This window comes from Camelus bactrianus, chromosome 27 (genome assembly GCF_048773025.1).
Source record: "Camelus bactrianus isolate YW-2024 breed Bactrian camel chromosome 27, ASM4877302v1, whole genome shotgun sequence".
In the NCBI taxonomy this organism is placed as follows: Eukaryota; Metazoa; Chordata; class Mammalia; order Artiodactyla; family Camelidae; genus Camelus; species Camelus bactrianus.
The window spans coordinates 13,831,934-13,858,565 of record NC_133565.1 but is presented as its reverse complement, the minus strand read 5'-3'; the positions used below and the strand labels follow the sequence as shown (position 1 = coordinate 13,858,565).

At 47.2% G+C, this 26,632-nt stretch overlaps 1 pseudogene; it reads right to left on the bottom strand.

Moving 5' to 3' along the window:
• Window positions 1-207: 207 nt before the first annotated feature.
• LOC105081062 (eukaryotic translation initiation factor 1 pseudogene) overlaps window positions 208-26,632 on the bottom strand; it is a 28,418-nt pseudogene continuing 1,993 nt past the window's right edge.

Below are 26,632 nucleotides of genomic sequence, written 5' to 3'. Positions count from 1 at the left end.
GGGTTTTTTGTTTTTTTTGGTGGAGTCTTTAGTATTTTCTATATATAAGATCAAGTCATCTGCAAACAAAGATAATTTTATATCTTCCCTTTCAGTTTAGATACTTATTTCTTTTTCTTGTGAAACTGGTCTGGCCAGAACTTCTAGTATTTCATTGACTAGAGTGGTGAGATTGAGTATCCTTGTCTTGATCCTGATCTTGTAATAGGGAAGAACAAATCTGACTCTATATTAGATCAGTTTCTTTTATTTATGAGATTAAACTTTGTATGTTATTTCTTGTTAATCACTAAAGGGATGTTGCCTATAAGCTTAAATTATACATAATGGCCCATCTCTGGGAACCCTGGCTCCCAAAGTAATGAGTGTTAAGCTAAAGTATCTTTGTTTAGCTCACAGGAAACATCCTGACCAGGCCCACCTGTGAATGGCTGCAAGAAGGAAGAAATTAACACATCCCCTCCATACTCTGCCCAGAACCAGGACTTTACTCCTGCCACTTTTATTATAAAAGAAGCCTTCAATTCAAACTTGGAGAAGATGGTTCTTTGGGACATGAGTCCACCATCTTCTCAGTCTGCTGGCTTTCTGAATAAAATCACTATTACTTGCCCCAACAACTTGTCTCTCAATGTATTGTTATCTTGTGCAGCAAACAGTACAAGTTTGACTCAGTAGCAATCTTAGAGGAAAACTTTCAGTGTTTCACCATTGAATATGTTAGTTGTTGGCTTTCCATATATGGCCTTTAGTAGGTTAAAGTAATTTTCTTTTATTCCTGGTTTTGTTCAATATTTATATCATGAAAGGCTGCTGAATTTTGTCAAATGCCTTTTCTGCATCAATCAAGATGATCAGGTGATTCCCATCCTTTGTTCTGTTAATGTGATTAACAGAACTCCTTTGATTGATTTTCATATGCTGGACCATATTGCATCCCAGGGACAAATCCCACTTGCTCATGGTGTATATTCCTTTTAATATGCTATTGAATTCATTTTACTAGTATATTGTTGAGATTTTTGAGTCAGGAATATTGATTTGTTGTTCTCTTATAGTGTCTTTGGCTTTGGTATCAGAATAAGACTGTCTTCATAAGATGATTTTGAAAGTGTTTTGTTCTCATCAGGTTTTGGTAGAGTTTGAGAGAGATTGGTGCAAATTATTCTTTACTGTTTTACCAGTGAAGCCATCTGATCCAGGACATTTCTTTGTTGGGAGCCTTTTTGTTACTCATTAAATCTCTTTACTAGTTATAGGTCTATTCAGATTTTATTTCTTCCTGTTTCTGTATTAGCAGATTATATGTGTCTGCAAATTGATCCATTTCCTCTGGGTTATCCAACTATTTGGTGTATAATTGTTCATAGTAGTTTCTTATGATCCTGTTTATTTCTGTGGCTTCAGTTGTACTATCTCCTCTTTCATTCCTGAAATTTGTTAGTTGAGTCTTCTCTATTTTTTTTTTCTTTTTTCTAGCTAAGGGTTTATCAATTTTCTTGATCTTTTCAAAAATCAACTCTTAGTTTTATTTTTCTATTTTTTTAATTCTTTATTTTATTTATTTCTGCCCTAATATTTATTAATTTCTTTTCTTCTGCTAACTTGGATCTAGTTTGTTCTTCTTCTTTTTTTAGTTCCTTGTGGCTTACTGTTAGGTTGTTGATGTAAAATTTCTCTTCTCCTTTAATTTAGACATTCACCACGATAAACTTCCCTCTTAGTACTGCTTTTGCTGCATCACAAAAGTTTTGGTATGCTGTGTTTTCATTTTCATTTGTCTCAAGGCATTTCTAATTTTCTAGATCCTCCTGTGAATTATTCTATGACACACTAACTGTTCAAAAGTGTGCTTTTAAATTTCCACATGTCTGAATTTTCCAGTTATCTTTCTGCTATGGAATTCTAGTTTCATTCTGTTGTGGATGGAAAAGATACTTGGCATGATTTCAATCTTCCTAAACGTGTTAAGTCTTGTTTTGTGGCCTAACTTGGGATCTTTCTTGGAGAATGTTCCATTTGCACTTGAGAGGAATGTATATTCTGCTGTTGTTGGGTGGAAGTGTTCTGTGTATGTCTGCTAGGTCTAAATGATCTAAAGTACTTTTAATAGATGATTTTTCTTATTGAACTTCTGTTTGGTTGATCTATTCATTATTGAAAGTGGGGTATTGAAATCTCCTACTAATATGGTGTTATTGTCTATTTCTGTCTTTAATTCTGTCAATGTTTGTGTATTTGAGTGCTCTGCTGTTAGGTACATATATATTTATAATTACATCTTCTTGACAAGTTGACTCTTTTACCATTATATAATGTTCCTTTTTGGTCTCTGATGACAGTTTTGACTTAAATTCTATTTAGTCTGATATAAGTATGGCCACTCCTGCTCTCTTTTGGTTACTATTTGCATGGACTATCTTTTTCCATCCTTTCACTTTTAGCCTCTATATGTCCTCATATCTAAAGTGAGTCTCTTGTAGATAATATAATTGGCTCTTGTTTTTTAATCCCTTCAGCCACTCCTTATCTTTTGAAAGGAGAGCTTAATCCATTTACATTTAAATTAATCAGTGATATGGAAGGATTTACTAATGCCATTTAGTTAATGGTTTTCTGTATGTCTTTTAACTATTTTGTCCCTCTCTTGATACATCTTTGTGTTTTGTTGATTTTCTACAGTGGCAGGCTTTGATTCCTTTCTCATCTTCTTTTGCGCATCTTCTATAGGTGTTTTCCTTGTGTTTATGGTGGGGATTATATAAAACATCTTATGGTTACAACAAGCTGTTTCAAACTGATAACAGCTTAACTTCAATCACACACAAAAACTCTTCTTTACATTTCTCCCTCTCCCTTTATGTTGATGTCACAGATCACATCTCTTTATATTTTGAATCAATTAACAAGTTTTATAGTTACAGTTTTTTATGCCTTTATCTTTTAAAATCTACATCTGAATTAAAAGTGATTTACACACCACCATTATAGTATGACACGATTCTGCATGCATCTATATATTTTCCTTTACCAGAGGGCTTTATAATTTTGTATGCTTTTGTGTTGCTCTGTAGTTATTCTTTTGTTTCATTTTGAAGGACTCCCTTTAACAATTCTTATAAGGCAGGTCTAGTGACGATGAACTCCCTCTACTTTTGTTTACTCAGGAAAGTCTTTATTTCCCCATTTGTGAAGGGCGGTTTTGCCTGATGCAGTATTCTTGGTTGGCAGTGTTTTCTTTCAGCACTTTGAATACGTCATCCCACTGCCATCTGGCTGGCTGTAATATTTCTGCTGAGAAAATCTGTTGATACATTTTTAGGAGGTCCCTTGTGTGTGATGAGTCCTTTTTCTCTTGCTGCTTTCAAGATTCTCTCTTTGTCTTTGACTTTTAACAGTTTGATTATAATGTGTCTTCATGTGTACATCTCTGGATTTTATCTTAGCTGGAGTCTTGAGAGATGCTTGAATTTGGATGTTCAAATTCAATTTACTTCCTCAGATGTGGGAAGTTTTCAGCCATTGTTTCTTTAAATAAGCTTTTTTTTGCCCCTTTCCCTTTTCCTTCTGGGACTTCCATAATGTGAATATTGGTCCACTTGATGGTGTCCCACATGTCCTTTAGGCTTGTTCACTTTTCTTCATTCTTTTTTTTTCTTTTTGTTCCCCTGACTCAATAATTCCAAATGACCTGTCTTAGAGTATGCTGATTCTTTCTTCGGCTTGATCAAGTCTGCTGTTGATCCACTCCAGTGAAGTTTTCAGTTCAGTTATTGCACTCTTCAGTTCCAGAACTCCTGTTTGGTTTTCCTTTGTTGATATTCTCATTTTGTTTGCATGTTGTTTTTCTGGTTTTGTTTAGCTGTCTACTTGTGTTCTCTTGTATTGCACTGAGCTTCTTTAAGATCATTATTTTGAATTTTTTGAGGTAATTCATAGATCTCTGTTTCTTTAGGGTAAGTTTTTGGAGATTAATTTTGTTCCTTTGGTTAGGTCATGTTTTCTGATTTCTTCACATACCTTGCTATTTTTGTTTTTGTTTTTGTTGTTATGATTTGTGTAGTTGAAAGAACAATCACCTCTTGTGGTCTTTGTGGACTGGCTTTGTACTGGGAAGACCTTCACCAGCCAGCCTGGCTAACGCTTCTGAGGGCCTCTCAAACGTTTTGTGGGGATGTGAACTCTCTGGGTTTGTGCAATTCCCTAATGGGTTTCCTGATCTCTTTCTCAGGAGCATGTAGTGTTTTGCTCCCTCTGGTGTCTGGTTGTAGTATTGCAAGTTCTCTGGAGCAGCATCAAACCCGTGACTTTTTTTTTTTTTTTTTCCTGCAGAGCTCGGATTTTCAGTTTATTGCATGAAGAAGATACACTAGCCCAAGTTCAAAACTGACCCCCTAATGGTTCCATTATACAAGCTGTGAAGTTTTTAAACTTATGACAGGGGACAGAATGGAAATTCTACTCACTGCAAGGAAATCCTCACTTAAGCTTCAATGAGCCAGAAGCACTTAAAACCCATGAGCCTTCCACTGGTCATCCTCAGTCAGTCCAGTCTCTGTGAGGAATTGGGACATGTTTTTTTGCTGGTCGCCCCGTGGCTGAATTAACTCTCCACATTCTGGATGCTCCATTACAGTACCATTGCAGGCAAATTTCTCCTTGAACATCTTCACTAGTTTCTTTTTATTGTAATCATCAGCGAACCCTTGGACAGTAGTAAGGGTCTTCCTGCTGTTACTCTGTCGAATTCTTATATAGTTATAATCTTCAGTGCCAGTAGGAAGCAGAGCATCACTCTTACTTGCATCAGTAAACGGGTGGAGAGACTGGAGGTTCTGGATAGTGGAACTACAATGTGATTCCTTTTGTTCTGTGGGAAGGGCCAGCAGAAGGTGGTGGCAGGAGAAGGCAGGCAGGGGGCTCGAGGGGCAGCTGCCGAGTCCTCAGTGGTGGCTCGGTGACTGGTCCCCCTGACCTTTCTTTTGTTCTCTGTGGCCCCAGACATCTATGCTGTACTAGTTCCATCAGGGCTCTGAGTCAGGCAAGACAGAAACCAGTTCCCTGGGCAATCCCCCAAAAGCTGGAATGTGGGACAACTTATTTCACTCTTTTCTTTCCCTCCCAAGGGAGACACCATGAGTGAGGCACTGTCTCCTGATCATAACAAGCTGTGTCCCTGTCTGTGTGTGGTAGGGGAGGCACTCTGGTGTCACCAGAAGCCAATAAGCTCTCTGTTGTCCTCAGTGTCCCCCAGGCACCCAAGATATACTGATTCTCTGTTAGCCTCTGGGACAGGGGAGACAGAAACCAGCCTCTTGGGCAGCCCCCTGAAAAGCTGGGATGTTGGATGTATGTCCTACTCTTGCCCTCCCAAAGGAGAAGTTGGGAGTTGGGCAAGTTCTCCTGTGGTAAGCTGTGCCCAGTTGGGGGAAGGGTTGGTGGAGTTTAAGTGAAATGACTTTTCTTACCTGTTTCAGTGCAGTGCTTCTTAGCTTTCAGCTTCCTGGGGTGTTGTGGCTTCATAACTGGTTCCTGGAGTTCTCATAAAGACTTTTTGGACTATAGAGTGTTGTTAATTCATTGTGTTTGCAGCTTCCTAATCTGTGTGTGTCCAAACCTTGCGAATGTCATTTCCCAGCTCGGCACCTGTTTTGTAAATAAAGTTTTATTGGAACGTAGCCATGCTCATTTGTTCGCATATGATCAAGGGCTGATTTCACAAGGCGGTGACAGACTTGAGCAGTTGTGACACAGATCCCATGGCCCTGAAGCCTGATACATTTACTGCTAGGTCCTTTACAGGAAATGCTGGCTCACTCCTGAGGCATGTAAAAGATTGTCACTCATACACTTTGTAAAAAATATGACCAAAAAACAGCTGTATAAGAAGGTAATCAGAGTCTAGCCAAAAATGTAGAGAAACAAGTATCATATAATCATGTCAGGCAGTTCTTTTTTAAAAATATTCTATTTCTGGATTTACAATGTTTGTGGCATTTTCAGCTCTTTTTTTGTAATGGAGGTACTGGGGATTGAACCCAGGACTTCACACACGCTAAGCACATGCTCTACCACTGAGCTGTATCCAACCCCCTTCAGCTCTTTAAAGTTTCTCATTGGTTATGATTTATTTTCTCACTCTAAAGATTCACTTTTATACCTAATTTTGTATTTGCAACATTTAAGTCTTTGAGGAGTCTCATAACCATATAATCTTCAAACCACACAGAACCAGGATCCACCTGGCTAAAAGACCTAAGGCAGTGCAGTTATACTTTAGAAAATAATTCCTATATTGCATACGGGAAAATTGTGTATTCCAGCTGAACTTGCTTGCAAGGACTTTAAAGTCTTATTACTGCACAAATGACAGCACCTGTGAAACCTTAAAGGCGCTGATCGTGTGGCAATGGATGACAATAAAACCACAACAGGGTGCAGCTGCTCAGACCAAAGTCAGAGGTCCTTGGAACTGTTACAACTGCCCTCGTTTCTAGAGAGCCCCTTCTCCTTTGCTAATTACAAAATGAGCAGCCGGCACTGCCCTCGTTCACCCCCACTGTGATGGGAACTTCAGTGGAAGGGGCATCCTTCCTCCCCACCTATGCCAGGCAGGCACCAAAGCCCACAAAGCCTTGGAGCTCCCGAGCTGCGAACAGCATGGGACCTATCAGAGGACCTCCTGCCTATGTCCCTTGACAGAGAGCAGGACCCACTCAGCCAGACGCCACTGGCTACCAGGATGGTGGTGTCAGTGAGGGGGCGCCCCTTCCCTAGAAGCTCGAGAGAGTGGCTGCAGGTGATTCCTGAGGCCCAGCCCTGCCAGTGCGTTTGCCTGGCCCACCTAGTACGTTCCAAATTCTCCTCCGTGGGCCCCAGGGGGCTGCACCCACAGCACATCACACTCCGCGGGGCCCCAGCAGGAAGGAAGTGGTGTGCTTTTCTCACTGTAAAGGGAAACTTTTCCCGGAAACCCTCCTCTTCCGGGTCTCGGGGTCACGTGCCCACTCTGAACCAATCACAGAAAAGCATGAAAGCTGAGCACCCCCCCCCCTTCCAATTCCTCTCCCGGGATCCTGGTCTCCCAATACATCTGGTACAAGAAGCAATGGTGTGAGGTCAGGAGGCCTTCATGCTTTAAGAGTTTTGCAGGCCTCACGTGCAAATATTCCCACAGAAGTGACTCAGCCTCCATAAACGATTTGGCCCTACTGGCGTAACCCTGCAGAATCTTGGAAAGACCTCCGATGAGTCAGTAGGACAGTACAGAGCTCCGGGAAGAGTGTCTGAGGGTGGGCACTGCTGGCCCCTCAGGGTTCTCTGGGGATGCTCTGATGGTGGCTTCAGCAGCATTGATGGGTCAGCAGAAGGTGAGGGAGATCCTGGAAGCAGATGGACCCAGGTGCCAAGATAAAACCACTGGCCAGAAAAGGTCACTGTAGCAGAAAGCAGCACGCTTCAGATCTTGTCACTTCCACTGTCCCCTGCCTTAGAGACGGTGAACACCAGGGATGGGGAGCTGCCTGAGAACCAGTGGGAGAGGTGGGCTTGTTTCCAAAGCCAAGGGCATGTTTCTGTAAACAGCACACAGAATGACACACAGAATCTTAGTGCCCAAAGAAACCTTTGGGATTAACCAGTTCAGGGTTTGCAAAACTTTTTTTTGATGATAAAGAAATATATTTTATGCTGTAGAAGAGTGCATACACTCATATAAAACTTAACAATGGGGGTGGGAAGAGTATAGTTCAGTGGTAGAGTGCATGTCGAGCATGCAGGAGGTCCTGGGTTCAATCCCCAGTACCTTCATTGTAAATTAATAAACCTAATTAACCCCTCCCAAATAAACAAATTAATTAAATTTTTAAAAGACTTCAAAAAAAAAAAAAAAGAATGTAAAAAAGTAACCAACAAAATTAAAAAAAAAAAACATCAAAAAAGGTAACAATGGTTACACACAAACCATACTGACCCTTTGGTTCTTTTTTCCACAGTGGCTTTTCCATATTCCCATCAACACTGCCCAAACGTTCCCATCTCTCCAGCTTTCCGTGACAATTGGGGAAATCTAGATACTGAGTGGACACTGTCCATATTAAAGATTTGTAGTCAATTTGGTAGGCTTTAGTAATGGAATTGTTGTTATGTTAAAACTAGGGGGGAGCCTTGTGTTTTAGGAATATATTCCTCTGGTAGATTTCTGCAGTAATAGCTCCCAATGGATTCCTGCCCCCATTTCTATGTCCTTGTACATTTCTCTCCCTGTCCCACATTGATTCTGGGCTCGGCACTTGACTCGTTTTGGCAAATGGGACGTTAGCAAACTCAATACAAGCAGAGGCTTGGGGAGTGGTTGCATATTGGGGCTTGCCCTCTCTTGCCACTGGAAACTCATGGAATGCTGCCACTGACCATGACAGCAAGCCTGAGCTAGCCTACTGGAGGATCCACGTAGCCAACTGGGGCACCCTGGCCCACTGCCAGACCCGTGAGGCCGTCAAAGACTGTCCAACCACAATCAAGTCACACGAAGAGTGCCAGACAGGACCAACCGAAGAACCATCAGCTGGTCTCAGCCCAATCTGTCAACCCTTAGGATCTTGATCTAATAGATTATTGCTGTTTCAAGCAATGAGACAAGAATAGATAAGGAGTAGAATTTTGAAATATTTACAGATGAACGATGGAAGCTTAGGGATTTGCTTCAAAATAAGCTGGGAGTGGGGTATTCTTTCTACATTTGGTTATGTTTGAGATGGAAAGTTTCCACAATAAAAAATTCACAGAAAAGAAGAAAGGGAAGGGATGGAGGGAAGGAGAAAAGCGGGGAGGAAGGAAAGAAAGGAGGAAGGAAATGACCCTTCTGTCCATTAATAGATAAGACCATTAAGACCCAGAGAAGGACATCGATTTCTGTGACGTAACACAGCCAAGTTATAGCCAGATTCATTTCTGAGCAGACTTCCAACTGTTGGGTCAGGGCCTTTCCATCCCCTCGACGTGTTCGGAGGCAGGAAAGTTCTGTAGGAAAAGTGGTACAGGTAGGAATGGTTTCTTCTCTTTCTTGAGAAAAGCCTTGTGGCAGGTCTAAGACATGAGTAATGCTGAGACCTTTAACGACAAATGATCTTGATTTTTGGAGTGTATTGTTTATCTAGTGTTTGGGGAAGAAATACACGTTTGGTCATGTATGTGTGTGATGTTACGTAACAGTCAGGCTGGGAATATCTCCCTCCACGCCCCACCAGGCTGTTTGGCCCCAAAAGCTTGGTCTGTTTTCAAAGATGCGTAATAACCCTTGCAGGGATAACCAACATGGCCTCACACTGTGTCCAGATGGCGACACCAAGGAGTTTTCAAGTCCACATATTAACGTCGCCTCCTTCCCACACACACAAAATGAGCAAAGCTTTCATTAATCATCACATGGGAAAATTAAGCACTGCAATTAGATGTCTCTTGCCCCGGGATACATTGGGCATCTTTTTATCAGATGTTACTACATGAAACCACAGACTGCTCCTGGCCGTAAACAGACATTAAAGGAGGGTTACTTCAAGAAAAAGACCCTTCCAAGTCCTGTTAACCAGTGTCGGTCTCCCTGAGAACTTCTGAACCTCAGAACTCCGCTGGAGTTTACGGGGAGGAAGGAAGATTCTAAAAGATGATAACTGGGCCTGTGACCAAAAAGTCAAATAAAAACAAAGGTCGACTCAATTGAAATCTTTCTCGTAACTCCGCCTTGCTTTTCCTGAGCGGTGTTTACTGAGAGATCCGCAGGCCTCTGCGTTTGTGTTCGATGATTTGTCTGAGGTCCTAGAGGATAGGAGCCAGCTGGCAGGGCTCGAGCTCTGGGAGGCCACGTTGTCACCAAGGAGAGGAAGTGGCAGGGACTGGCAGCCCTTGCTCTAGTGGCAAAAAAGGTGTTCAAATCCAGCCCTGCCGGGTGTAACCAGGGGAAGTGTCGTAGGGGGTTGGGGCGGGGGCTGGTTCTTCCTCCCCTGCGGGTCCTCTCGGATCCCTGTCCAACTCCCTAAGGGACACATTCAGAAGTTGCACAGATTTTTTCCTATGTAAGTGCCATTTATTGAACACATAAAGTTTTCGAAACAAAGGGTCAGTGGGTGGGATGGTGGTGTGTTTGGGAGCCCTGGCTGCAATTCATTTGCGGTTTTTTTCACTCCAAAACACCCATGCCTGGTTGACTTTGGTGCTGACTGGCTGAGGGCCTGCCTGGAGTGGTCTGGGGGACCCCTCCATCCCCACTTCCCCACAGGGAGAACTATGAGGAGAAAGGGTAGGCCTGAGGTCTGCAGCTCTGGCCGACTTGGCGCCTGGATGCCCAGGAGAGCAGCCCCTGACCGCTCTCCCGGGTGTCCTCTCCAGGTGCTGAAAATGTCACCTTTTACCAATTGCCTGTCTCAACTTTCCTTTCTTCCCATGCCCCCTCTCCCTCTCATCGTGGGAGTCTTTCATGTCCACCTATCCTTTTTTTAAAAGTTTAAAAATTTTTTTTGCGGGGAGGCAATTAGTTGTTTTTTGTTTTTTGGTGTTTTTTTGTTTGTTTGTTTCTAACGTTGGTACTGCAGATGGAACCCAGGACCTCATGCATGCTAAGTGTCCGCTCTTCCACTGAGTTCTACCCTCCCCCCTTTCAACTGTCCTCTTAAGTGGACTAGAGGAGGGCTTGTGAGCCAATGTCAGCCCTTCTGAGAGCCCAGAGGTGGTGGTGGGGGGTCCCAAATGCTGGCCAGTTAGGCGAGCTCCATGGGCCTGGGTTCAGATTAATGAGGAGTCCCCCAGACTTGACCGTGGTGGGGCACTGCTGCTGACTACACGCTGGACATGCATGAACGGTGATGTGGTCACTGCAGGGTTCCCACAGCAAAGTCCTCTCAAGCCTGGAGCCTTCGGGATGACCGTGGCAGTCCCTGAGACCCTCCAGGCCTCCTGCTTCCCAGGTGAGAAGCTCAGCTCAGGCCCAGCCTTCATAGAGGCCAGCCTCCCAAAGGCAGCGGACCGGCCAGCTCTTGCCAGGGTCACTGAAGGATGCAGACCGTGTCAGGGGTGCCGGGGAGGGAGAAGTATTCTCATGAGAGGCTTTGGAAAGTCTCTGGGCTAAGGTGAAATGTGGGTCAGGTGACCATGGGGTAGGGCTTTTCCAGGACCAGGCTTTCCAGGAGGTGCTCCAAAGCTGGAGAGCTCAGTGTGTTGGGAGATGGTAGAGCCTCAAGGCCCTGACCAATGGGGAAGTTTGCCAGATGTACAAGGATGAAGCGAGGGGCCCCTGACAGGGCAGGTCTGCTGAGTGGGAGACTGCTCAGAGGGACACCCAGGGACTGATGCCTGGAAGGCTCTGTCACCTCCATGGTCCCAGTGACCAGTCCTTGCCCCAGGACAGTACCTTCAGCTGGCCCTGGGGCACAGCCCACAGGGGCAGCCCTGCCAAGACTGCTGGGGTGGGGGACAATGTTTGGGCAGCTCTCGGCAGGGCCACTGGCAGGAGCAGGGCACAGTAGTAAACAGGCAAGCAGGCCGTTCAGGCATCAGACCCTCGGAGGCTTCCCTGGAGCAGACCCAGGGCCCCCCACAACTGTGCAGATCTGGGGATGTCGAAGAAGTGCTCGCAGAGGCGAGCTCAATGGCTGGGACTCCAGGCTGCGGAGGCCCGCGGCTGACACTAGAGGGCAGGGAGGGGTGGCGGGGACCACATCCCGGAGGGAAAGACCTCAGACTGGGTGGGATCTGAAGAAGTGCGGGCGTGCAGGGCGCCGTGGACCCATCAGGATGGTCCCACACGGAGAAAGGCGGTCGCGCCCCGGGAGTCCGGCTCCGCTGCGGGCAGGTCTCGGGCCCCGCCGGCTGGCTGTGGGCGGGGGTAGGGGGGGGAAGGGGCGCAGCTGTCCCGCATCCTCGGCGTCCTACGCGGAGGCCGCCTCCCGGTCCCGCGCCTGGCAGGGGCCTCGTGTCTCCGGGCTCCTTTTTGAGCCCCACGCTTGACCCACTTTCCCTCCCGCCCGCGGAGCCCTAGGCAGAGAACACACGCGGCCGCCGAGCAGGTGCCGGCGCCCCGGGCAGCTCCGCCCACCTCTGCCACCCCGGACGGAGGGAGGGAGAGGGCAAGGGGGAGAAGAAGGAGACAGGAGAGAGGAAAAGAGGGGTAGAGAGAAAGGGGATGGAGAGATGAAGATAAAGGGGGTGAGGTCCGGAGGCGGGTGGGGGAGGAAGGGGAGGCGGGAGAGGCAGGAGGAGGGAGAAGCAGGAGGAGGGGTAAGGGGGAGGAGGAGGGGCCGGGGATGGGAAGAGGGAAGAGGAGGGGCAGGATGGGGAGAAAGAGCAAGGGGGCCTGGAGGGAAGGAAAGAGGAGGAGAAAGAAAGGAAGAGGAAGGGAGAGAAGAAGGGGAGGAGGCGGGAGGAGGCGTGGGGGAAGGAGGAGGAGGATCGGAAAGGGCGGGAGGGGGAGGGGGTAGAGGAGGAGAAGGAGGCTGGAGGAGGGAGGGGGAGGGCAGGACGAGGAGAGAGGCAAGGGGGAGGGGGAGGAGGGGTGAGTGGGAGGAAGATGGACTCCGGAGACCACACCCCTGCATCTTTCCGGGGCCCCAGGCCAGCCCTGGAGGAAATGAAATGGGTGACGGGTGCACCTGCCTTCTAGCGCCTAAGGGGTCCAGGGTTCAGACTGGTGCCTGATCCCCATCCCCTGCGTTCTGTCTGCCAGCCCCCTTCCCTCAAACAGCACCTGGCCCGCTGTTCGCACTAAGCCAGGTTAATGGACCCTGGATCCTCCTGAAGGCTGTGTATTTTTAGATGAGATCACTGTTCACCGAGTGACTGTGTCTACTTGGGGGACTTGGGCCCCAGGAGGTGGAGCAAAGCGCAGGGAAGGAAGGAGACTAGCGATGCTAGACTTCACGGCCCGGCACTGGGAGGCGCCCCCCTCCATGCACCCACCCCCTCCCCTACTCTTGGATGGCCCGTGGGACGGGAGAAAGGCCTTGTGTCCCAGGGCTCTGCCTGCTCAGCTCTTGTCCATCCACCTACGTACTGCACCTATTAAGTACCTACCTACATGAGTTAGTACCTTTTAGAGAAAGCGGGAAGAATTTATCAGTAGACCCATTGTAAGAGGATGGACATCCACACTGACACTGACCCCCTTCCTCCATACTCACCCCCGCTTCCAGGCGACCACTGTGAACGGGCCAGTTTGTACAGTTTGGGGCACGTATCAACACGCAGGGATGCATATAAATGTGCTCTGTATAGGAATGAGGTCAGGGCATTATAGGACCCAGTGGGTAGTGAGTGTTCACCAAATGCCAAACACTGGGCTGAGTATTTTGCATTTATTAACTCTTTGGAGCCTCACAAAACGCTGAGTTTTGTTACTACTATTCCCATTTTTCATGTGAGGAGCTTCTCTGAGGCACAGAGAGGTTAAGCCACCTGCCCAGGCTCACACAGCAACCTAATGATAAAGTCCAGTTTGGAGCCTGGCTCGAGAGCCTGCAAGTTATCCAGTAGACTTTCCTACTTTTCTCTGCTTGTAGTTCCACGAATGGCTTTTCCACTAAGAACGGGCTCTTTTCTGCAACTAATGGAAGATTCCTAGAAGGGGAACTGTGCATTCGAGGTTTTGCTAGATGTTAGCTAAACCCTCTAAAACAGTGCAGGTCTTACATGCAGCTGGCGGGTCCAAGCTCCACCTTTGACCTCCTGTCCCCCTTCCCCGGACACATGCCCTTGCTTCTCCCCACCCCTGCCAGGGCTGGGGAAGAAGCCCACACAGGAAGTGGATCTGGAAGTGGGCATGGTGACATCTGAGCAGAGAATCCCAGTGATACAGGGAAATTGGGCGCGAAAGCATGGTCGTGTCCCAGGTCTTGAACGAGTCCCTGGGATGTGCCCAGTATTTTTATAACACTGAGGCTTGGCAGGAAGTGTAATACATCTTTCAATGTATGTTCTTTAATACAATTAAAAATCTTTAGGTAAATCTGCCAGAATTTGATTAAGTTTATGCCTTGATTATCTGTGATTTTTGTTGCCAGCTCCAAATGGTATCTAGTTCTTCATGATATATAGGAAAAGTACTGATTTTTCTGTGTTTTCTTTTTGTCTACTCACCATCTGACTGGTTCTAATATCCTGTTGAACCTCTTAAAGGATATTAATTATACTTACTTTAATGTCCTCTTCTGATTCCTATGTTATCCTGTTTTCTTCAGGATCTGTCTGGTTCTTCTTTAGCAAACTGTTGATTTCCTTCAAATGAATGGGGATTCTTGGTTGTCTGGTCCCATGTGTAAATGAGTGTCAGGACAGTGGTTCTCGATGTGAGGTCCGTGGACCCCTGGGGGGTTCCTGAGACTTTTTCTGGAGGCCACAAACTCAAAGTTATTTAATAGGAATACAAAGACATTTTTCTCTCCTGAGTGTTCAGCAGAGTTTCCCAGAGTCTACGTGATGTGTGACATCCTGACAGATTGAAATCAGAAGCAGATATGACAATCCAGCTGTCCATTAAGCCAGATGTTGTCAAGATTTGGAAAAATATAAAACAATGTCACTCTTCTTACTGAATAAACTGTTTTTAGAAGATAGCTATTTTCATAAATGTTCTGTTATTTGTGTCAATGTGTGATGGCTCTGTGATCATTTTTAAAGAAATGAGTAAATATTTAAAATGCTCCTGAGTTTTAACTTCTGTTATGATAGGTTTTCTCCGTAGAAATAAAAGTTCTCTGGGGCCCTGGAGCAATCTGAACATGTTCAGGGTGTCCTGAGCCAAGCCTGCTTGGGAACTGTCTGTAGTCTTGACTGATCACTCTTGCTCTGTGGCACAAGTAAACCTCCCTTCTGTCAGGGACTGTCCACTCCAGTCACAGCCACGCTGCACCCCTGCGCCCGGGCACGTGGAGACAGGCAGGGAGGAACAAAGGGAGAGTGCCTTCTTGGAGCTCTGATCTGGGGACACCTGGCCTTTCATTTTGGATGCAGTTGCGGGATGGGGCGTCTGCTTCTCTCCTGGGGATGAACCTTGCAGCTCTCTGTCTAGTTTTAAAGCAGCACTCTGGCTGTCCCCTGGGAGCAAATGGGGCACTGGCTCAACTGCTTGGATGGCCCTTCAAGCCACTCTCTGCATCCATGTCCGATGGCCTGCACCTTCCCCCACAGCCAATGTGCCTCCCCTCTGGACAGGGGCGGGGGGGTCCCGCCTCTTGGGCTCCTCTGTGATATTGGGTTTCACCACTAATCTGACCTCATCTGCTCTTTCTCTCTCTTCTGGAAATCCCCCATGTTCCGGTCTGCTGGTGGCACTTTTTCTAGTTTTGCAGGGCTCCTAAGTATTTGTTGTTATACATATTCTGCTATTTCAGAGGCTCCGAGGATGTGTTGAATGAGCCATCTTGAGCCCAGTGTCAACGTTGTTGAATGAATGAATGAATGAGCAGGAGCTTATGGAGGAGCAGGAAGAGAGGGGCCTCTGTTTGTGTCAATGCTCCACTGAGATGGGGTTGCAGTGAGGGTCCCAGGGCGGACTGCTTAGACACGAAGACCCACTTGTGTCAGAGCATCTGTATGTGGTTCAGGTGGGGCCAGGTATGGGCTGTCCCTGTCGTGATCCAGGAGCTGAGGATGAGTGGAAATGCGGGGACAACACACAGAAAATTGTAGCAGATGGTCCCCTCCCTTTGGGCTTCATTTAGATGATGGATTTAAGCCTGGAGGCATAATTGCAAGAAGAAAAGAAAAGAAGGTGATTCCCACACTGGTTTCAATCCAGACTCTTCAGGAAAAGGGGTTGTATCTCCTGGGCACTGGGCCGATGTGAAGAGGGGGCGAGCAAGAAAGCATCTGGGGAAGTAGAGGGGCGTGTCTGGTATCTGACCATGGGTGGGGGATGCTGTGTGGGGGAGCCTGGGGAACATCGCCCTTCCTCTCTGCCCTGAGCCTGATTGGTTGATAACATCGCGTAGGTCATGGTTGCCTTCTCAAGAAAAGCAAACCCTTTAAAGATGTGGCCCCGACAGCTGCAGGGGGCCGGGGTGGCCCCAGAGCAAATCAGGGAAGGAAACTTAGGTTGCCTCACGTTTTAATGAAAAGAAAATGCTTTCATCCCGAAGCAAGAGCAGCTCTGTGTCTTGGCAAACACACAAAACCAAAGCAAACCCTGGGGGGGGGGGTTGGGGGGGTGGGGGGAGTCTGGCCACACCCTCAGGATATGGGAAAGGCTTTCTTCTCTATTTCAAATGGCCCTGTTTTGCCTTTTTTAGATGCACATGTTTATTTGGCCTGACTTTGAAATACCTCGGTGCAGCTGAAATAATTTAAGGCCGCCCTGTAAGAAGGACCACTTCCTGACCTTCTAAATGCAAACCCTTTGCTGGGGCCGCAGAGGGAGTGGTGGACACCTGAGGGTAAGCACCAGCCCGCCTCCCAGTGCACAGGGTGGTCCCTCTGTAGGAGGACTATGCAGGTGGGCGCTCCCGCAGGGAAAGCTATGACTATCCCAAGGGAGCAGCATTTGTCCAGGACCTGATGTATATGCCTGTCACCACCTCTGGGAGAGGGGTGAGGGACACACTTTTCAGGGGACTAATAGGTGCATTCGACCTTTGACCCCAAATCCTAGAGCATCCCCCAGGATAGGGGCGCATGGGGACCCTGTGGTCCAGGGAAATCCCAGAGGTGCAGGGCATGCTGAAATCTGTGATGGAGACGAACAAGTCTGCAAAGCACTGCAGTGAGGATGAAATTAGTAAGATGCCTAGAAAATACGATTCCGGATGAGTGTGTGTGCTTGCGATGCATGGCTTGGCTAATGGGTGGACTCGGCTCACCGCCCTCCATCTACACTCACTGAGTAGGGCTCACTGACCCGAGGATTCGCGGTGGGTCACTCCTCACCAATGCCAGGGGGTGCCCTGACATGACCCCCATTCTACAGATGAGAAAACTGAGCATCTGAGTTAAGTCAAAACAGGAGCCTCAGCCCGCCAGCTGCCAGAGCCTGGCCATCCCTGGAGGTCCTGTGACTCTGGGCCTGAGCCAGCACTGCCCCTCGGTGTGCGGGGCGCCCCCTGCTGGCCTCGCCGGGTGTGCGCAGGGCCGGGTGCTTCTCCCCGCTGGGTTATGCATGGTTGGGGCTGTCCTGGGCGTAGGATCTCAGCAGTGCCTCCCGGGTGGGCAGTAGCCCTGGCTCTGGCCCTTGGTTCCCGCCTCACCTGCTCCCTCCTGCCTCCAGCTCCTTGCATGTGCGGCTCAGTCTCCCTGTCCGTGGGGTCTGGGCAGCTCCCACTGGGGTCAGTGCTCAGTGCAAGCGTTCCTTCTCTGGACTAAGCCGGGAGCCTGCCCTCCGTGGACCACCGACCTCCACATCGCAGAGGATGTCTGCTCACCATCATCCCAGCCCCCAGTGCAGGTCCTGGCACAAAGTAGCTGCTCACTAGTTTGTGGTATACCGTGGGGCCGGATGGAGAAAGCTGAGCAGAAATGGGGGGTGAGCAGGAGGCTGGGGGACAGGGAGCTGGAGTGGCCTCCAGCACGTCCAGCCTTGCAGGAGAGTATGAGACACCCACCTGTCTGGCCTCCCACCTTCCACTCCAGCTGCTGGAGTGCTTGAAGCTGGCTTAGGCCCCTGGTCTGAGACTGTCCGCTTGCGATGCCAGCGGTTGGGGCTGTGTATAGGGGCAGTTCCTTGCAGAGCTCCATGGCTGACCGTGGTGTGCAGAGATGCTGTCAGACACCTTTTTATGTGGCAACTTTCCCATCTGTGGGACATCGCTTCTTGGAGATGCACTGGACACCATGCCTTAAAGGGGGCTCTCAGGATTGGAGGCTTGATATTACAAAACTGGAGGCCATGAATAACATAATCGATTGATTCTACCAGATAAGAGCCAAATATTTCCGCCTGGAAGAAAACATCTGATTCAAGTAAAAAAGCGGGGGTAGGGGATGGGGGTGGGTGGGGGAGGTAATAGCTCAGTGGTAGAGTGCATGCTCAGCATGCATGAGGTCCTGGGTTCAATCCCCAGTACCCCCATTAAAACAAACAAACAAACCTAATTACCCCTCCCTTATAAATGAAAAAGGCAAACGATAAGCTGAGAATAAAATTAAGGTATATCCCTAAAATGGAATTGTCGTACAGTCATTAAAAGAATAAGGTGTGTTTGTGTCTAAAATATGAAGACAGTAGCCTATGGATAATCATCTGTTCATCTGATGTTGCAGGCACTGGCTGCTATAAATCGGTGAGAAAAAACCAAGATGGGCCAAGCCCCAACCTTTGATAACCACTGTCCTTGAGGGACAGTTAGGGCACGTGAATCAGAACTACACACACGTGTCCTCCGATCTAGGGATCCCACTGTCAGACTTTGTCCTGGAAGTGTTCTTGCACACATGTGCAAGGGCCTTTATCACAAGGCTCATGGAAGCATCGCCTGTGATTGCAAAAGGGTGGGAACAACTGAAATACTAACCATGATAATATTAACTCAATTAGGGCATGTTCTCTAGTATGAAATTATCAGCCAGTCATTAAAAAAAACATAACAAAACTGTTTCTACAGAGAGCGACAGGGTAAAGTCAAACCTTTCCCATTCCGATCAGCCTCAGAGGGGCTGTGTTTATTTCTTCCTTCCTGCAGCCATTCACAGGTGGGTCTGGTCAGGATGTTCCCTGTGAGCTAAACAAAGGTATTTTATCTTAACACTCATTACCTGGGAGGCAGGGTTCCCAGAGATGGGCCATTATGTATATTTTAAGCTTATAGGCAACATCCCTTTAGTGATTAGCTTGTAGCAAAAGCAAAAGAATACAAAGTTAAAGAAGTAGATCCAATATGGAGTCAGATTTGTTTTTCCCTATTACATAGAAGGGTGGATTATGAGAAAGGATATATTCTGTTCGGTTCTTCAATATTCCTGGTAATGTAAATGCTATATTTTTTACATTTGCATTCTTTTTTATGGAAGCATAGTCAGTTTACAATGTTGTGTCAGTTTCTGATGATAAACACTGACTATTAATTGAACCCAAAGTTGTGATGTAAAGATACATTAGGATGATGGATGAGGGAGGAAGGTGGGAGCACAGTGGACTACAAGTGTCAAATCCTCCACAATTATAATATAAAGTCAAAACTAATATCAAAAGATAATAAAAATTTAAGAAGCACATATCCTTATTTTTTCAGAAGAAAATATAAAAAATGAACTATGTAACCCCTACAGAGTGGGACAACAGAATAAGAGAGACAAGTGGTGGGGAAGGGGGGAAGGGAGGGAGGGTATAGTTCAGTGGCAGAGTGTGTGCTTAGCATGCAGAAGGTCCTGGGTTCAATCCCCAGTGCCTCCACTAAAAAATCAATCAATCAACCAACCAATCAATCAATCAATCTAATCACCTCCCTCCAAAATTAAAAAAAAAAAAGTCATTTGGAAAAAAGAGAGGGAGAGGCAGAGGATGGCCTCATTTCACCATGAGCCTCAAATATTTGAATTGCACCCTACACATGGGGATCACTTTTGCAAAAATTAAAACTTAATCAGAAAAGGAGAAGGAAGTGCCCATGTTTGTCCACTGTCTCAGCTGGTGTGTTACAGAGCAAGACGCAGGGACCGGAGTCGGGGTGGTAAGCAGCAGGAGGGTGCAGGAGACTCTGGGGGATAGAGGCATTTATCAAATGGAAGTGATCTGTGTCTGGTAGGGGCCCTGGGGGCAGAAGTCCTGGGCCTGAGCAATGGGTGGGAGCCCTTCTCTTTGCGGGAAGTCTTGTCCAAGGATAAAACCACTGGATTTGTTGATAAGATACAGCCTCCCAAACACTACCAGTCAGTGGCACTGGGACGGAGGGAAGAGCTCACGACTGGACTCAGAGAATGATGGTCCTCGGGCAGACTGGAGAAGGTGGCAGCATGGCTCCCCTGTGGTGGGATCGGAAGGGTGCATGGAAGAAGAGCTCAGGAATCGAGAAGAGTTAGAAAATGAGGCTGAGCTAGCATGGGGGAGGGGAGCAAGGTCAAGTCTCCTTCTCAGCCCAGTCCCTGATGGACTATGAGATTCCCTGGTTCTCCAGGTTACCTGGCACCCTGGTCAATGGGGCTTTGCCCTCCCCTCTATCATGGTCTATGCTGGCCCCTGTTGGTGTCTCTTCCTGAGCCAGGGCCAGAGGGCTGGAGGGGGATGGGGGGGCTGGTGAGGACAGAGAAGTGGGGAGAAGAACAGAGGGCACACTGCTGGAAGCTGTGAGGGAACGGAGCTCCTCTCTGACTCAGAGAGCCAGGAGATCAAGATGCAGTTGGGATATGAGCTAGTTACTCATTGCTGCGTAACAAATGTCCACCCACCTGAACAGCTTAAAAGAACAAACATGCATCACTGCACAAGTTTCTGAAGGTAAGGAATCTGGGAGCTGCGGAGTTTATGGTCCAGCAAACAGGACAGACATGAGTCTGAGTGTGTCACAGATAAATTCACAGTTGCAAATGACAAACATGGATATGAAAGGAAGTGCAGGATGGAATGAGATACCAGAGTCTGGCTTGGCTGGGGGCCCAGGAAGAACCTCTGAGGAGGAGGGCAGGCAGCAGGGGATAATTCCTGGTTGTCACCGGGATTGGAGGACAAAAGTGAGCCCAAACCTCTTATTTACATTCAGGCTAATATTAGCTCGAGAGGCATGTGAATAATTTACTTTTTATCACAAATGTGGTTAATCCTGAAGGGTAAAGAGGAAAAGATCGAGACCCAAACTGAACAATAAACCTTCAGTGATGTGTTTCTGCAACCAGCAAGGTGTCTTCTCATCGGAACAGCAGAATCACCCAGAAACAAGCGTCTAATTATAGCAGCGCCATCTGCGGCGCTAAAAGAAGGATGATTATCAACACTATCTTTCAGGTTTTTCACTCAGTCGGAACAATTTGCTAAAAATAATCTGTACTGTATCCGCAACGCCCCCAGACAATGTGTGTTTTCCCATCACTGCAGCCTGCCCGCTCCCCACGGGCCCCCGGGAACTGAGGAGGGCGTTAGACGCTGCTCACAGCCCTGTTCTTGGGTTGGCTGGGTGTCATTGTTGTTCCAGGCTTTTGTCACTGGAGCAGTGGAATATAGGGGGAGGGGGGATGGAAAGTTAAGACTGGATCCCAGCCAGCAGTGGAAGGCCCCATAGACACCAGGGTGGGTGGGAGCTAAGTGCCTCTCCCAAGGGCCTTCCAAGGGTTTCAGGGCTTAAGGCCAATTCGCAGTTCCTGGAATCCTGCTGGGTCCAGGGAGGTGGACCCCACATGCGCATAAGGGCTGTAAGTCAGACACCAATTCACTTGTCCAAGGAGAGGTTCCCTTCTAGGTCATGTCCCCCAGGGCACCCCTTCCTGGATTCACAATTACAGTAAGTCTACAGGGTCACCAAGAAGCCCAGTGAGCATGGAGACTGAGCTCAGAAAGGCAGGTGGCTTGATTGTGGCACTTCATCCTAGTCATCGCCCCACACTTGGCCTGTACTGTAGAACCTGCATGTGAATTAGAAAAAAGGTGGACCTGATCTAACCCAGGGACCAGTCAGAAGAGTAGAACGTGCACTGGACGGACTTCAGATCCAACTTGCCTCCTGGGCCAGGAAACTTTGAATAGTGTACGACCTGCACAGCTGTCCATGGTCCTCTGTGGTTGCCATGGGTGTAAGAATTCATTTATGCCCCATAGTACCAATGGCCTCTTCAGGCCAGAAGAGCCCCTGCCTCAGACTCAGGGAGGCTTTTCCCTGAACAGGGCAGGATGGACATCACCAGTGCTGCCCACTGGACTTCCTTAGGGTCTAGGCAACGGTGAGTTTATGTTGATTTGTAAGTTTTTAAGTATCATTTGCAAACTGTATCTTGGGGTTCTCTAGCATTTCCAGGGGGTGCTCTAGGCTGACTGAGTTGGGGAGCAGGTTGAGTAATGAGGGTTCTGGATCTTCCATCCCTGCTTCAATCAGGAGAGCTCTCTCTCTCTTCCTCACTTGTTGGACTACTATGGAAAATTTATTTTGGAAAAAGAATTTCACAGGACAACTGCCTAAACTAATATTTTCTACTCAGGGGAAAGGCCTTTTGAGAGTGACAGTGAAATATGGACCAAGGGACTTTATGACCGGATGGCTCTTATTGAAGGGAGTTGGAAAGTGATCACAGTTGAAGGCTCCAGGTGGGAGAAGGAATGAAGAGCAACAAAAGTACAAATAAATGCAACCGTGGATTGTACAAATCAGCATGAATAATGTCTGGTGGGGTTGAGAAAATCAGAACAGAATTAAAGTTCTAGGCAGGATAACACCCAAGTCAAGAGGAGTTACGTGGAGTTCAAATGTCCAAGGTCCTTGTTCTTTCTGGGTGAGAGGTAAAGGTATTGCATTCAGATTTTTATAGATTAAGAATTCATGGGTGGGAGAGGGGGGAGGGTGTAGCTCAGTGGTAGAGCATGTGCTTAGCATGCACAAGGTCCTGGGTTCAATCCCCAGTACCTCCATTAAAAAAAAAAAAAGAATTCACAGGTGAAGGGTGAAATAGGGGGTGAAAAGGTACCAACTTCCAGTTATAAAATAACTGGGGATGTCCTGGGGATGTCATGGTGACTATAGCTAATAATGCTGTGTGGTCTGTTTGAAAATCGCTAAGACTAAGATCTTAAAAGTTCTCATCACAAGAAAAAAACTGGTAACTATGGATGATGATGGATGTTCACTAGACTTACCGTGGTGATTATCTGATAATATATACGTAGATTGAATCATTATGTTCCAACCCTGAAACTAATATGTTATACTTCAATTATATCTCAGTTTTTAAAAAGGAATTCATGGCATAATTTCTAGGGTATTCACTAAAAGATTAGAGCAAGGGTATGAATGAAAAAAAAAGTATTCTTAAAAAAGGGGAGGAAAAGAAACCATTTTTTATGCTAAATTCACACCCAAATATATCAACATTTTATATATCAATTATATATATATTAATTAAACATATATCAAAATATATATACTTTACTTTTAAATGCTTTTTAATCTATATATGTACAGACATTTTAAATATTCTAGCTAAAAGGCAAAGATTCTCAGTCTAGTTTTTAAAAGTACAGCTATTTGCTTTTTAATGAGAGACTTCTAAAACATAAGATTACGGAACAGCAGAGAATGAAAGGTTGAAAAAGATACATATATCTGTAGCTACAAAGAGAGGGGTGTCCTTATATTAATATCATATGAGAATATTTTGGTGGAAGCATTATTAGTGGCAGAGAGTCAAGTAATAATAAAAAAAGTTGAGGGTCAGCAGTGCACGATCCCCCAAATGGCTCATCCTTCCCATCTCCATCCTCTGTTGCTCAGGCACCCAGGCAGTGCGGGCTGAGGAGGTCTGACATCTGCTGGCCAAGTCATCCTGTCCACTCGGTTGTTCATGCCTCACTGGGGCGAATACAAAGACCCTCGCACTCCGCTCACTCCTGGCCAGTCCAGTCACATGCCTCTTCCCCAGGTCTCCTCATCCCTGAACTTCCAGTTCACTCCTTCCAGGCTCCTGACTGACCAGCTAAGCAAGTCCCTGCAGCGCACGAATCCGTGTATGTCCTCACCTTGGGGCGCTTTTCTGGATGCGCAAAGTGGATGGCCAGGTGCACTGCGTGATGCTCTGTCCCTGACGAGGATTCTCACACCCCGGCTCGGAGCTGTGAGCAGATGCTGTCCATCCTTGTCCCCCTTGACATACGGAGCAGATCTGTTCATGAACCAAGCTTGGGCTTTTTTGTCCTTAGTTGACTCCTCATGGAAACCCCCATGAGATCATGGTGGGAGGTGAGGGACAGGGGTCAGTGCGCAAAGGCAGATGACATAGGACCTGGACCACTGCTTGTGGTGCGTCTAGCCCAAGGATCAAAGCTGCCCTGTCTGGCTCCTGTACAGCCCCTCCATATTGGGGAGCCACTTAAAACTCCTCCAAACCAGAAACTTTCTGCACTAGCTGATAAATGGGTCAGAGCAGTTCCAAAGTGTGAAGGCCCCAGAAGGCCTACTAAGCATTGTGCTTTTTCCTTAGAGGTAGGAAGTTTAAGGTACAATAACCCTCCCTTTATTTGGAGGAGTGACCCATCATGCCCTGGACTACTGGGTCCCTAAAAACACCGCAAGTGGGCCAGGCCTCAAAGTCTTTGTAGGGCTGGTCTCCCACCCTCCAGAGAACATGTGTCCTGCCATGGCATCAAGGGTACTGTCCCTTCCTGCCCCTAGGGTCTGGTTGACATGACATCATAAGATAGTAGACCAGCTGGCTGTTCTGCAGAAGGTTCATACAATCAGATCCCGGTCCTGCAGATTGTATTCGAACAAAGAGCAGGAGAATCAACACAGCCTTGGGGGCAAAACTTCACCCCCACTGCTCTTGGGAGCCCTATTCTGTGATAACATCTCCTACCACCAGGCCTGGCTGCCCTGCTGAGGACGCCACCACTGAGCTTCTTAACGATGCCAGTACTCCCCTCACCAGTGAATTCCTTATCATCTTGGTAAGTGTCCTCCAGCCCTTCCAAGGAGCATAGTCAGATGCTGGGTTTTCCAATCTCTTAGAGTAGACCAATTCTTTTGTTTTTGTTTTTGTTTTTTATTGAAGTATAGTTGATTTGACGTGTTAATTTCAGGTGTACAGCAAAGTGATTTAGTTATATATGTTTGTGTATGTGTATATATATGTATATATATTTATAAGTTCTTTTCAGATTCTTTTTCATCACAGATTATTATAAGATACTGAATATAGCTCCCTGCTATGCAGTAGGTCTTTGTTGTTTATCTGCTTTATATACAGTAGTTTGTATCTCCTAATCCCAAGCTCCTTATTTATCCCTCCGCTATCCCCTTTGGTGACCATGAATTTGTTTTCTATGTCTCTGAGCCTTGCAGGCTACCTCTCTGAGCCTTTGATCTTTCCTCCACCGTCTGCCCTGCAAGTTCTGGCATTGCTTTTCCACTGCCGATTTCTTTAAAAACTAGGCCATTTGCTGCTTTTTTCAAGCTTCCAAGAGCCATCCCAGAAGGAATCATCCTAGGACACATTCCAGAATGTTGAGTTCTTTTTCTTTTTTTTTTTCTTTTTTTAATTGAAGTATAATCATTTATAATATGTCAAGTTCTGGTGTACAGCACAATGTCCCAGTCATGCATATAAATCAAGATGTTGGGTTCTGTGTAATGGCCGAATGCCCTCATATCAACAAATCTGTCTTATCCTGCTTACTCTTCTGCCCACCTTGGACCAACCCTTAGGTCTGCATCAGGCAGTTTCAGTGGCGACTTTGGTATGTAATTCTTCTCTTTCCTGAGCAGGCCAGCAAAAGTCAGGGCCCAAATAGGGAAGGGCTGGGGATCGACACCTGGGATGGAGATATTGGGACTTGAGACCCTTGAGTCCCAGATTACCCTGTACCCCTCCTGGGCTCCCGTGGGTTTCACTCCCACTTGTTGAAGAAGGAGCGCTCATCCATTGCTTGAAGACTGCACAGGCCTCACAGGAGGCAAATGCCTTTTAAGATCATGCTGGCTCTTCTCCGGGACTAGCCCTACCCCACCTCCTGGGCACCAGACCAATAACCAGAGCCTGGTGGCAGGCAACATGAACCAAAGGGATGACTCAGCAGAAAGGGCCTTTACTAGAAGGACCCCAGGAAGCAAGGCTGCAGAACCAAGCTTGGAAAACACCCAGGAACCAAGGGAGCATGGGAGCAGGCACATGAGTGTGGCTGCACCTCTGGAGCTGGCCAGAGAGGATGCTGTTAGTGCTTGAACTGCTCGGGCAGCCCATTGCCTGCCCGTGTCTGGATTCTAGCCGTCCCTGTGCGACATCACTTCTCACTGTGAGCCCAAGCCCCATGCAGGGGCGTCCCGGTGCCAGAGCTCAGGTCACAAGCCCGGCTGGGTGGATGGGCAGGTAAGGAAGGATGGTCTTGCTGCTTTGGCTTCAGAAGTCACCTCCCACCCAACTCCCACCATGGGGAAATTCCCTGCCAACGCAGGAGGAGATTTGGGTGATGGCCATGTAAAGACAAATGCCCCTCACCTGTGGTTAGGGGAGAGGGAATGCAGGTCGGGGATGATGGACTCTTCCCTCAGATCTGCCATCAGGGCACATGCATGTTGGCAACCCCATTGTTTTAGAATATGGTCCTTCCTTGGGAGATGTTTTTTTACACAATGAGAGCAACCCAGACTTCCTCCAGAGGAGTACGATGTGGGAATCTAGTCGGTGGGTGCAGAGGGATGGGGAAAGATACCAAACCCTTTTCAGCACCCTAGAATCACCCTGTGGTTGGCAGCGTGGGGGACTTCTCACTGTCTTTGAGCTTGAGGGTGATCCTGCCGGACGCCATGCTGTTGGGTTGGAATATGGACGGACACACACCATCCCTGGGAGCTCCTGTGGCAGGGGGTCCAAGAATACATCCATGTAGGGCATCCAGGTGAAACTGATACAGAAAAAATGGGGCATGAGAGGATGGCCATGTCCCAGGTCTCAGGCGAGTCCTTGGGATACGCCCCATCAAGTGAGGTTCCTTGGCTACGTGCAGGAAAGAATTCAAGAGTGAGCCATA